Source organism: Scyliorhinus torazame, chromosome 31 (genome assembly GCF_047496885.1).
Source record: "Scyliorhinus torazame isolate Kashiwa2021f chromosome 31, sScyTor2.1, whole genome shotgun sequence".
NCBI lineage: Eukaryota > Metazoa > Chordata > Chondrichthyes > Carcharhiniformes > Scyliorhinidae > Scyliorhinus > Scyliorhinus torazame.
The window spans coordinates 11,004,404-11,015,005 of NC_092737.1; the positions used below are offsets into that span (position 1 = coordinate 11,004,404).

Below are 10,602 nucleotides of genomic sequence, written 5' to 3' on the forward strand. Positions count from 1 at the left end.
TTTCTACTGCTTTCTGGAGGACCAAAATACATATTTTCTTTGGCAAGTAATTTTGAGAACAGCAAATTCACCAGTTCATACTTTGTAGTGAGGGATTAGATGTACTGTACTAATGTATTGAAGGGATTGTTTGGCTATCATCAATATTTATTGCTCCAACTCTGTCACTGTACTTGTTGGAGAGTGTAATATATAAAATTAATGACAATACTTTACCTGGATAAATATCGCAATCTGTGGAACAAACAGATTGACGTTAACATTGTTTGCAAAGAATGAATTGGGAAACAACATTTACACAAACCAATTCAGTAATCGGTACCTTACACATTGCACAGTTCTTGGGTTATAATTTCTTTTCCACATATAGAAGGAACATTGCTGTGCATATTTTCTAAGCAGTTTACTGATCCTTACTCGTAATTCAGGTGAATATCTAAGTATCTTGCACTAAAGTACAGAGTATTATGTATATTTCCCTCCTTCAGGATTATAACAGTATATATATCATTCACATTTTCATAATTTCAACTGATTTAAGTTCATTTTAACTCCAGAACAGGTAATGTACAAACTATGTGACATTCCTTTGTCTGATATTCACCACAGCGTGTCGCTGTTCATTGTGACAAAAATGGAGGAACGCTAATTATTTATCATTTTGCTAAACTATCAAGTTGTATAAATTTGCATGTTTGTCTGATTAACCCATACCCAATACCACAGAGCATCACTAAATTCAATAGCTGTGACCATCATTGATTGTTTAGAATGATATGTTCCCATGCTGCCTGGATGTTGACATGTCCAGCAGTTAACACAATATATTAGGCATATTGTGACCATTGATTTTATTACAGTCCTCACACAGTGTGGGATAGAGATGCAGTTCACCATGGATTTCCCCACAGTCGGTGTGTTCAAATACCTTTTGTGTCCTCCTATCGGGATCACAAAGTGAGAGCCTGGATTGATAGGGCAGGATCTGAAATTTGCTGCTATCATATTTCATGGGGTCAGCTGAATATTTAGTTAATTAGAAAGCTTGGTTGATGTAATTTCTGCAGCATCTTCTCATAACAGAAACATACTCAATTCCTGACCAGTAATTTCGATAATAGCAAATAAACCCCATGAGTACTGTGTAACAAGGGAGTCGATGTCAATGTGCAGGGTGATGGGGCAGTGGTGGGGTTTGTGATTGGCTGTGAACAACATCTTATATTATTCAGTGTCTGTGTCCTTATTCCATGTTGAGAAACTGATCAGTAAAATTGAAACAATACCTTTGTCGGAGATTACGTATGCTGTGGAAGGAATAGATTGGTGTTAACACGTTTTGAGAGAATGTATTAGAAATCCACATGTTCAACACAATTAGTTCTAAAACTGGAATAATAAATGGTGCAAGGATTATGGGTAGGTGTTGCTCTTTCAAAAATTAAATTAAAATTACGAATCATAATCATTTTATTTCACTTTATTAATTTCCCATCCGTTCGCAGATGAATATCTGTCTTGCATCAATGCAGAGAATAAAATATAAAATTCTCTCCTCACCTTTTACAATTGATATAAACATTACCATTCATATTCACGTCATTTGAACTTGCTTAATGCTTTTATTTATCCTCGGATTATTTCTGGGTAATCCAGCATGATTTGTGTGGAATTCTTCACTCTGTTGTTTTAAAAATCTAAATATGGTTAAAAAAAACCCAGCACTGTATGACAACAGTGCAGCGATTTTTCTATATATTTGATCAATTTGCTTTGCGGTCTGGTTAATGGTCACTAGGCAGGGCAGAGTTACGTGAGTAACTCAGAATGTTCCTGACTGGATAGAATTACCTGTTCAAGTGGCACCTGCTTGTTGACCATCAGCTAAGTTGGAAATATTTGACCTCGCTGTTTGGGGAGAACTATTTCTATTGACGTTAAAACATGCAGTTACTGGCCAATCCTAGCCAATCGGCTGAATGGCTTCTCACTATATAGACCATTGCCTTCACTGCTGATTGTACACAGGTTGGGGAGGTCTATGCAGTTTGCCATGGGTTTTCTCACTGTCTTCCAATACTGTTAGTTCATTCGCTGGGCGGGATTCTCCGACCCCCCGCCGGGTCGGAGAATCGCCGGGGGGCGGCGTGAATCCCTCCCCTGCCGGCCTCCAAATTCTCCGGCACCGAAGATTCGGCGGCGGCGTGCCAACGACTCCGGCGCGGGGCTAGCTCCGCAAGGTGAAGGCTTGGCCCCTAAAGGTGCGGCTTCTCTGGGGAAGGCGCGGAGGATGATGACGACTTGTTGTAAGATAAGCTGCTCCTAACCTTCCAAGGTAGTCTGACTCCTGTCATTTAGATAACGGACCGCAGCCGGCTGGATGATCTCTGGTTATACCACGGGGACACCTCCACATTATTTTTTTCGGGGGGTGGTGAGGGGAGATGGAGCCAGGTTTGGGTCGTAGACTGAGGCTGTCTCATACTGTGGCCGTCATGGCCTGTTGGATGTGCATGGGTCCGATGTGTGCTAACACCATAGGCCCACATCCAACTCCAGTCCAACCTTCCCACCCATGGGCAGACAGTGAAAGGCAGCTGGGACTGGTGCTGCAAAAGTGTTTAATGGTGTGATTGTACAATTAGTATTCCCAAACCCCTGATGTTTGGAAGACTGTGTTGAAAAGGTGGGACAAACAAATTTTGTTTCCAAACTTGTCTTACTTAAAGGATATTTGGCAAGTACTTTTATCAGACAGGGTGAAGAGATTTTGGCTTTTGTGGCGTCTAATGGTCTGTGTCAGTTTAAATGAATGTAGTTCGGAATGAAGAATGCCCCAGCAACATTCCAAAGATTAACCAACAAGGTCATGTCCGGACTAAACAATTGTGCCGTGTACACTGACGATTTTGTAGTGTTTAGTCAAATGTGGAAGAAGCATTTGGAACATTTAAAAGAATTATCGATCGACTACAGGAGGGTGGATGCTGGTTGCTGCCTTCGGTCATACAATTCCTGGTCAGATCGCCCCACCGCAGGTGAAAACGAAAGCTTTGGGGAGTTTCCATTACGGTCAACGAGGAGAGAAGTCCTGAGATTTCTGGGCATGAGTGGTTTCAACCAGAAATCTGTATTTCAGAATCACAAAGTGGGAAGCCAGAGGGTGTTTTTTCGTGTGCAGGGTCTGAAATTTGTCATTATCATATTTCATCGGGTCAGCTGAATCTCTAACCTGCTGCAAATTTTGGGGAATGCCATTTTCTGCTGTGTTTTGGAGAACACAAATATATTTTGTTCCCTGGTGAGTAATTTCAATGTATCTTATTGAGTATTAATGGTATTTAGTAACGAGTAAGGTTTGAAGTTCAAAGGCTTTAGAAAGCAAAGCCATCTTTTCATATTGTTAGTTCATTTTTTTAAGGGGGGAGGTGTGATGAATGTCGGAATTTCATATATAAATATAGTATTATATGTACCTGGTGCAGTAATGGTTAAACGCCTGGGTTGGGGTGTGTATTTGATTGCTGCAGTAATGTTGTTAAAAATCCTGGTTTGAAAGGCAGCTAGACTTTGGGGCTACAGAGGTGCAATGAAAATATTGTAAAAGTAAGATCATAATTTATTCCAGCCATGGATATTGTTTGCCAAAGCAAGGCTGATGGAATTTTGTTTCTAGAAATATTCCCTGGGGATGAAATAGAAGCATCGCCATTAGTCAGATGGTCATAACCCAGTTAGTGGGATCGAGATTATGTGGTTAATGGGAAGAGCCGGGGGCTGAAGCAGTCAGGTGTTGAGTTTAGCTTAGATCTGTCTGTGAACAGGCGAGCAGTTTCTGGAAACGTAGTGCGTTTTGACCTATGTTTGCACAGGCTAGCAGCTTCTGGAGAAACAGTTCAGTTAAAAAGATTTGACTGTGAACAAAACATGAGCTTTTTGCCAAATGCTGGGAAGTTAAACAGTAGCTCGACACAGGCAAGGACCTGCGGGCTGGTCCCTGAAGGATCTCTCTCTATCAAGGCAGTTTGTCCAAGACATCTCGAGAAAGGAAGTATTCTGGGTATGCTAACTGTATTTAAAAGTGGGTGATGAGGTTCTGCTTTATTGGCGATAGAAAGATGGTAGTTATTATTTTATTGTGAAGCATTGTTTCACTGGTAATTGTAGCTATATGTTTGTGCTGTTAAATGTAGTTTTAATATTGTGTTAATAAGAAAGCTTGTTTAATACACCATATCCCGATTTGTGTGTGGAATCACTCCTGGAGTCTTTCCTCGCAGTCTTACAAATTAAAAATAAAATATTAGGGGTTCTGTCCGGTATCCTAGTAACTGTTGGGGTCTGGTCCAGGATCGCAATAGGACCAGATGGTTAGCTAAACGGATTTGGTCGCTATTGCCAACTGAAGAGAATTTACACTTTTAACAGTTTTGGAACATGTTAGAAGCAGCCAGTGAGCGTGGAATGGTGCAGCGAAGGGATTTGGATTTGGGTATTATGAACAATTTTACTAAGAGTGCTTGTATTATTCTTTCTAGAGATTAAAACAGACAAAAATTGATTATTAAATTCTCAGGACTAAAATACATACCATATTGGGAAGCACCATAATGGTCTGCCAAAAGAAAATAATTCATCTCGGTTTCCATGAATCATGGATTGATTTGAATCTTTACAAACATTTACATAAAGTGCTGAGGTAATAAAAGTCTCCAGCACAGAAAAGGACATTCGGCCCATTGCGTCTGCGTTGATCAAAAACAACCACCTCAGTTTGTTTTATTTGCTTTTGGGATGCCCCCCCTCAGTCTCCTCTGCTCCAAGGAAAACAATCCCAGTCTATCCAATCGCTCTTTGTAGCTAAAACTCTCCAGCTCAGGCAACATCCTGCTAAATCTCCTCTGCACCCTTTCCAGTGCGATCACGCCCCTCTTATGTGGATTCCAGATCTGCTCACGATCCTCTAGCTGTGACCGAACCAACATTTTATACAGTTCCAGCATAACCTCCCTGCTCTTAAACTCCGTGCCTCAGCTAATAAAGGCAATTATACCCTATAACATCTTAACCATTGTATCCACCCACCCTGCTGCCTCAATTGACGGGTGTACATGCACATTGAGGTCCCTCTGATCCTCGGTGCTTCCCAGGATTCTAACGTTTATCCTGTATTCCCTTGCCTTGTTTGTCCTGCCCAAGTGCATCACCTCACACTTATCCATGGTGAATTCCATTTGCCACTGATTAGCCCATTTGACCAGCCCGTCTATATCCTCCTGAAATCTGAGGCTATCCTCACTATTTACCAGCCTGCCAATTTTTCTCTCGTCTGCAAACTTACTGATCAACCGTCCTACATTCAAGTCTAAATCATTTATATAAGCCACAAACAGCAAGGGACCCCGACACTGATCCCGGCGGAACCCCACTGGACACAGGCTTCCAGTCAGAAAAACACCCCTCGACCACCATTTAGGGGTGGCAGGGTGGCACAGTTGTTAGCACTGTTGTCTCACAGCGCCAGGGACCCTGGTTCAACTCTTCGTGCCTTGAGTTACTGTCTGTGTGGAGTTTGTATGTTCTCCCCGTGTCGCTGTAAGTTTCCTCCGGTTGCTCATGTTTCCTCCCACAGTACAAAGATGTGCAAGTTAGGTGGATTGTCCGTGTTAAATTACCCGTTAGTGTCCAGGGATGTGCAGATTAATCTATTGAGTTACGGGGATAGAGTAGGGTGGACGGGGGAGTGGACATGGGTAGAGTGCTCGTTCGAAGGGTCGGTACAGACTCGATGGTCCAAATGGTCTCCCACTGCCCTGTAGATATTCTATGAGCACCGTCTGCTTCCTGCCACTCAGCCAGTTCTGGATTCAATCATCCACATTTCCTGGACTCTTACCTTTGCATTCAGTCTCCCATGTGGCACCTTATCAAAAGCCTTGCTGAAGTCCAGGTGGACCACATGATGTATTGCCCTCAACTACACACTAGTTTACGACTTTGAAAAACCCAATTAGGTTGATCAGACATGATCTCCCCTGAACAGAACCATACTGACTGTTCTTGCTTAACCCCTGCCTCCCCAAATGCAGATTAATTCTGTCTCTCAGAATTGCTTCCAATAGTTTCCCCACCATTGAGGTTAGACTGACTGGCCTGTGTTTATCCCTTCCTCCCTTCTTGAATAATGGAACCACATTGGCTGTCCTCCAGTCCTCCGGCACCTCTCCTGTGGCCAGACAAGAATCGGAAATTTTTTGCCAGCCCGCGCTTCACTCAACAGCCTGGGATACATTTCATCTGACCCTGGAGTTTTGTCGACTTTTACACCTGCCAACCTACTCAATACCTAATCAAGTATTCATTTAGAATCCTACCTACATCCTTCGGCTCCACACACAAATTACCGCTGAGGTGCTTAATAGGTCCTTCTCTTTCCCTGTTATCCTTAATGTACATGGAAAACAATTGAGGATTTTCCTTTATTTTATCTGCCAGTATCCTTTCATGTCCCCTTTTTGCTCTCCTAATATCATATTCTAGTTTGTACTTGTACATTCTCTACACCTCCAGGGCTTCTGCTGTTTTGAGCGCTCTATATATGTCATAAGCCTCCCTTTTCTTTTTATCTAACGCTGTATATCCATTGATATCCAGGGTTCATTGGATTTACTGGTTCCACCCTTTTTCTTCATTGACAAATGTTGACCCTGTACTCTCCCTATTTCCTTCTTGAATGGATCCCACTGTCGTGTCACAGATTTACCGAAACGTGTCTACTCCCAGTCCACTCTGGCCAAATCATATCTGATCTTATTGAAATCGGCCGTTCCCTAGTTCAGAACTTTATTTCAGGCCCAACCGTGTCCTTTTCCATAACAATCTTGAATCTAATGAAGATTGCTTTCATGTCAAATGCAAGTCCAGGACCACCCCGTCTTATAGAGCCTTCTACGTTCAGGCTTAAAGAAATTCTGGTTGCATTTTAAGAATTATGCTCCCTCTAAACCTTTCACACTATGACTACCCCAGTTAACGTTGGGGAAGTTGAAAGCCCCTACTATCACTACAGTATTCAGCACCGCTCTGAAATTCGCCTAGATATCTGCCTTCTATTTCTCTCGGACTGTTAGGGGGCCGATAGAACACGCCCAGCAATGTGATTGCTCCTTTTTGGTTTTTAGGTTCTACCCATCAGGCTTAATTTGAAGAGCTCCTTAAGATGTTGTCCCTCATTACTGCTGTAATTGATTCCCTGATCAAAATTTCAACACCCCTTCCTCCTTTACCTCTTTCCATGTCTCGCCTGAAGATCCTATATCCTGGAAGATTGAGCTGTCAAACTTGCCCCTCTCTCAACCATGTCTCAACGAGATCATGCCCATGTTCTAATTTGTGCCCTCAACTCATCTGCCTGGTTCCTCATGCTCCTTGTTTTTGCATTAAAATAAATACCACCAATCTTGTCAAACTCCCTTGTGACTTGACTGGTCCAGAACATCTATGCCTTCCTGACTCTCTCGCTGTCTTTTCTAATATTGGCTGAACATCTCCCTCTGCTGAACCTTTTCTCAGGACACCTCGCAGTCAGTGTCACAGTGAAGCGCTTTAGGAATGGTGTCCTCACAGTCAGCATTGCAAAGAAGCAGCCCGCGAACAGTGTTCTTGCAGTCAGCGTTGCAAAGAAGGAGTCTTAATTTTTAAAAATGATTTCTTTTGGGGGGAAAAAGGGGTTAACGGAGAAAAAACACAAACAAATAAAAGTCAGGGTCAAAATAATAAACTAATATCAGAAAGTATTATATATTTTGCTTCCCTAATTAATTTATTCAATCCAAAACATTTGGAGGACATCTACAAGCTGTGTAACATTACCCCCTCCACTAATTAATGCAACTGTTAAACGTTAAGTCGGAAAGGAAAAGTTCAATCCTGTAGGAAAAGGACTCAGCAGTCTTTATCCATGATGATGAAGCATGCAGTTAGATTAATTTTGCATTGATGTCTGGTTAATTATCACATCTCAGGGCAGGACAGACTTGTGCAGTTTCCAAGTCCTTGATTTATGTAATTACATACTCACATTATACTCGGATGCCCAACTCCACCTGCTCCTTCCGCAGAGTCCTTTAAATGTTTCCCAATCCAATACTTACCAATTCCCTTTTGAAAGTTCCTCATGAATCTGACTCCGCTGGCCTTTCAGGCAGCACATTCCAGATCACAGCAACCCGCTGTGTTAAAATATGTTTCCCCTCTGCTCCCTTTACAACTTATCTCAAATCATGGCCTCTGCTTACCGACCACCCTGCCAGAGGAAAGAGTTTCTTTGTTACCCTATCAAATGCTCATAATTCTGAACATTTGGATTAAATCTCCCATGGACATTCTTTCCCCTGAGGAAGGACATCCCAGTTTATCTCGTTACTCTTCATCACTGAAGTCTTTACATTGAGCACAGTTACTGCTGAAGAATATTTGGGTAGAATGCTTCCTCCAGTTGCAGTGGCAAATTCTCTATTGTAAATTCAAAATAATTCTGGGAATGTGCTGCCCCCGTTCTTTCGCCCGGTCATTCGCTGATCGCAGCAACTCACTGTACAGAAACAGTTGTCGCATTTACCCTCTGGTATGTTTGAGAATCAGTTCAATCTGACTCCTCTGGTTACTGCCAGTGGAAACAATCTCTCCTCATTTACTCCATCAAGTCCCTTCATAACTGATTCCCCCTTAAAATTCTCCACTCTCAGGAGAACACTCCCAGGTTCTACAGTCTCGGGCATAACCCAAGTCCCCCCTGGCCCTGTGACCATTCTAGTAAAGAGCCTCTGCCCTCTCTTCAAGGTTTTGACATCCCCTCGAAAGTGGCAGAACCCCATCGAGAGGCTGCAAGCTCCACACCGGACACTTGGAGCTCTGTCCAGAGGCTGCAAGGACAGGTAAAACAGTATTAAAAGAGAGGCAAAGCACATTGCTCCCTACCTGCCAAGAGCCCCGCCATGTGGGCGAAAAGGAGAAGTAGACTCAGGTACTTCATGGTTGCGGTGAGTTGTTTGCCTCTCTGTGAGGTGTTTGTGCACTGCGGACTCTGGGCTTATATACATTATCAGACCAGCACTTCTGACCCTGTAAAGCAGTTCTGGCTCGGTTTTGAACACATGCTATTCTGTTCTCACCATGAATCAGCCTTTCTGACAAGCGTGACCAGGATTCAGTGAACACGGAATGAAATGTCAGCCAAAAGATAAGACATTAATTGCAGCACTCAGTTCAATTTTTCAGCCATCAACCCTGGCTTGCCCAACCAATCAGAATCGAGGGGCTGAAACGAGGCTCCTGAGGAAGACTGAAAACAACAAAGGCTCCAATTCTGTGGTGAAGGGTGGAGGAGGATGGATCTTGGGATTCATGGTGTTGGGCAAACGTTTGACAGAATAGTGTCTACACGTGGAGCAGTTTATCCACCCAAGCTACAATAGAACAACAGAAAACCCAGTTCATGGAAAGATTTCTCCATAATGATTTCTAAATCCTAAAGGGAGGGAGCCATGAACCTCTTGCAATGTGGAAGGGCAATGCGAGAAGGGGAGTGTGTCAAGTCCAGTGTTGGTTTCACTTTTGCTTCTGAGCAGAGCGCACGCAGACAACTCTGCTGCACATCCTCAAGTTGTAGAACAAATGCCCAGGACTGTTGGGAATTCCAAGTCCAGGTCTCATGCTGAATTTAAAGGTCTCGCTGACAAGCCCCAGCTGGGTATGCTGTCCACCATCTTGTACGAAGCCCACGGGGAAATCGATCATCGATCCCCCGTGCTCCTCGTGAGAGTTATCCACACACCCTCATCTCCAGGTCAAACAGTGTCCGCTCATTCCAGATTCCCCCCCGAGTGGAAACATCCTCTCAGCATCTTAAATGTTCTTAACATCACCTCTAATACTTCCAAATTCCATGATAATTGGATCAACCTGCACAAACATTCCTCAGAACACAACTCTTTCAGCTCAGTGAACCTTATCTGAACTTAGCTTAAATGCAAGTATATCCTTTCTGAAGTAAGGTGGCCAAAGCTGAGCACCTTACTCTGGGTGGAATCTAATACACCGTGCTCTCGGTGTAATCTCGGGGCAATCCTGTACAGTTGCACCAAGCTGTCCATACATTTGATCCTGCTTCCAATGAAGGCCAGCATTTGAAACCAGCTGAAGATGGGTTGGGCCTACAATAGTCCCCAGAGGAACTCATTCAGTGACATTCTGGAACTGATATGATTGACACCCAATAACCACAATCTTGGTGCGAGGCATGACTCCAACCAGCAGAGAGTTTCCCCACTGACCTCAGTTTTGCTCGGGCTCCTTGATGCCACACTCGGTCAAATGTTGCCATGATGTCAAGGGCAGTCACCCTCACCTGACCTCGAGAATTCAGCTCCATTGTCCATGTTTGGCTGTAATGAGAACAGGATCCGAGTGGCCCTGGTGGAACGCAAACTGAGAGTGAGCAGATAATTGCTGAGTAAGTGCTGCTTGATAGCACTGTTGATGACACCTCCCATCACTTTTCTGATGATTGAGAGGAGACTGATGTGTGGTATTTGGCTGAGT

The 10,602-nt window shown here is 43.3% G+C and overlaps 1 long non-coding RNA gene across 1 annotated transcript; it reads right to left on the reverse strand.

Annotated features, from left to right (window-relative positions):
* Positions 1–215: 215 nt before the first annotated feature.
* Positions 216–9,116, reverse strand: LOC140404785 (uncharacterized). Its single transcript, XR_011938575.1, has 3 exons — positions 8,980–9,116; positions 1,287–1,307; positions 216–234 (listed from the first exon to the last, which is right to left on the reverse strand). It is a non-coding gene; the product is annotated as an uncharacterized lncRNA (long non-coding RNA).
* Between the last annotated feature and the right edge of the window lie 1,486 nt (positions 9,117–10,602).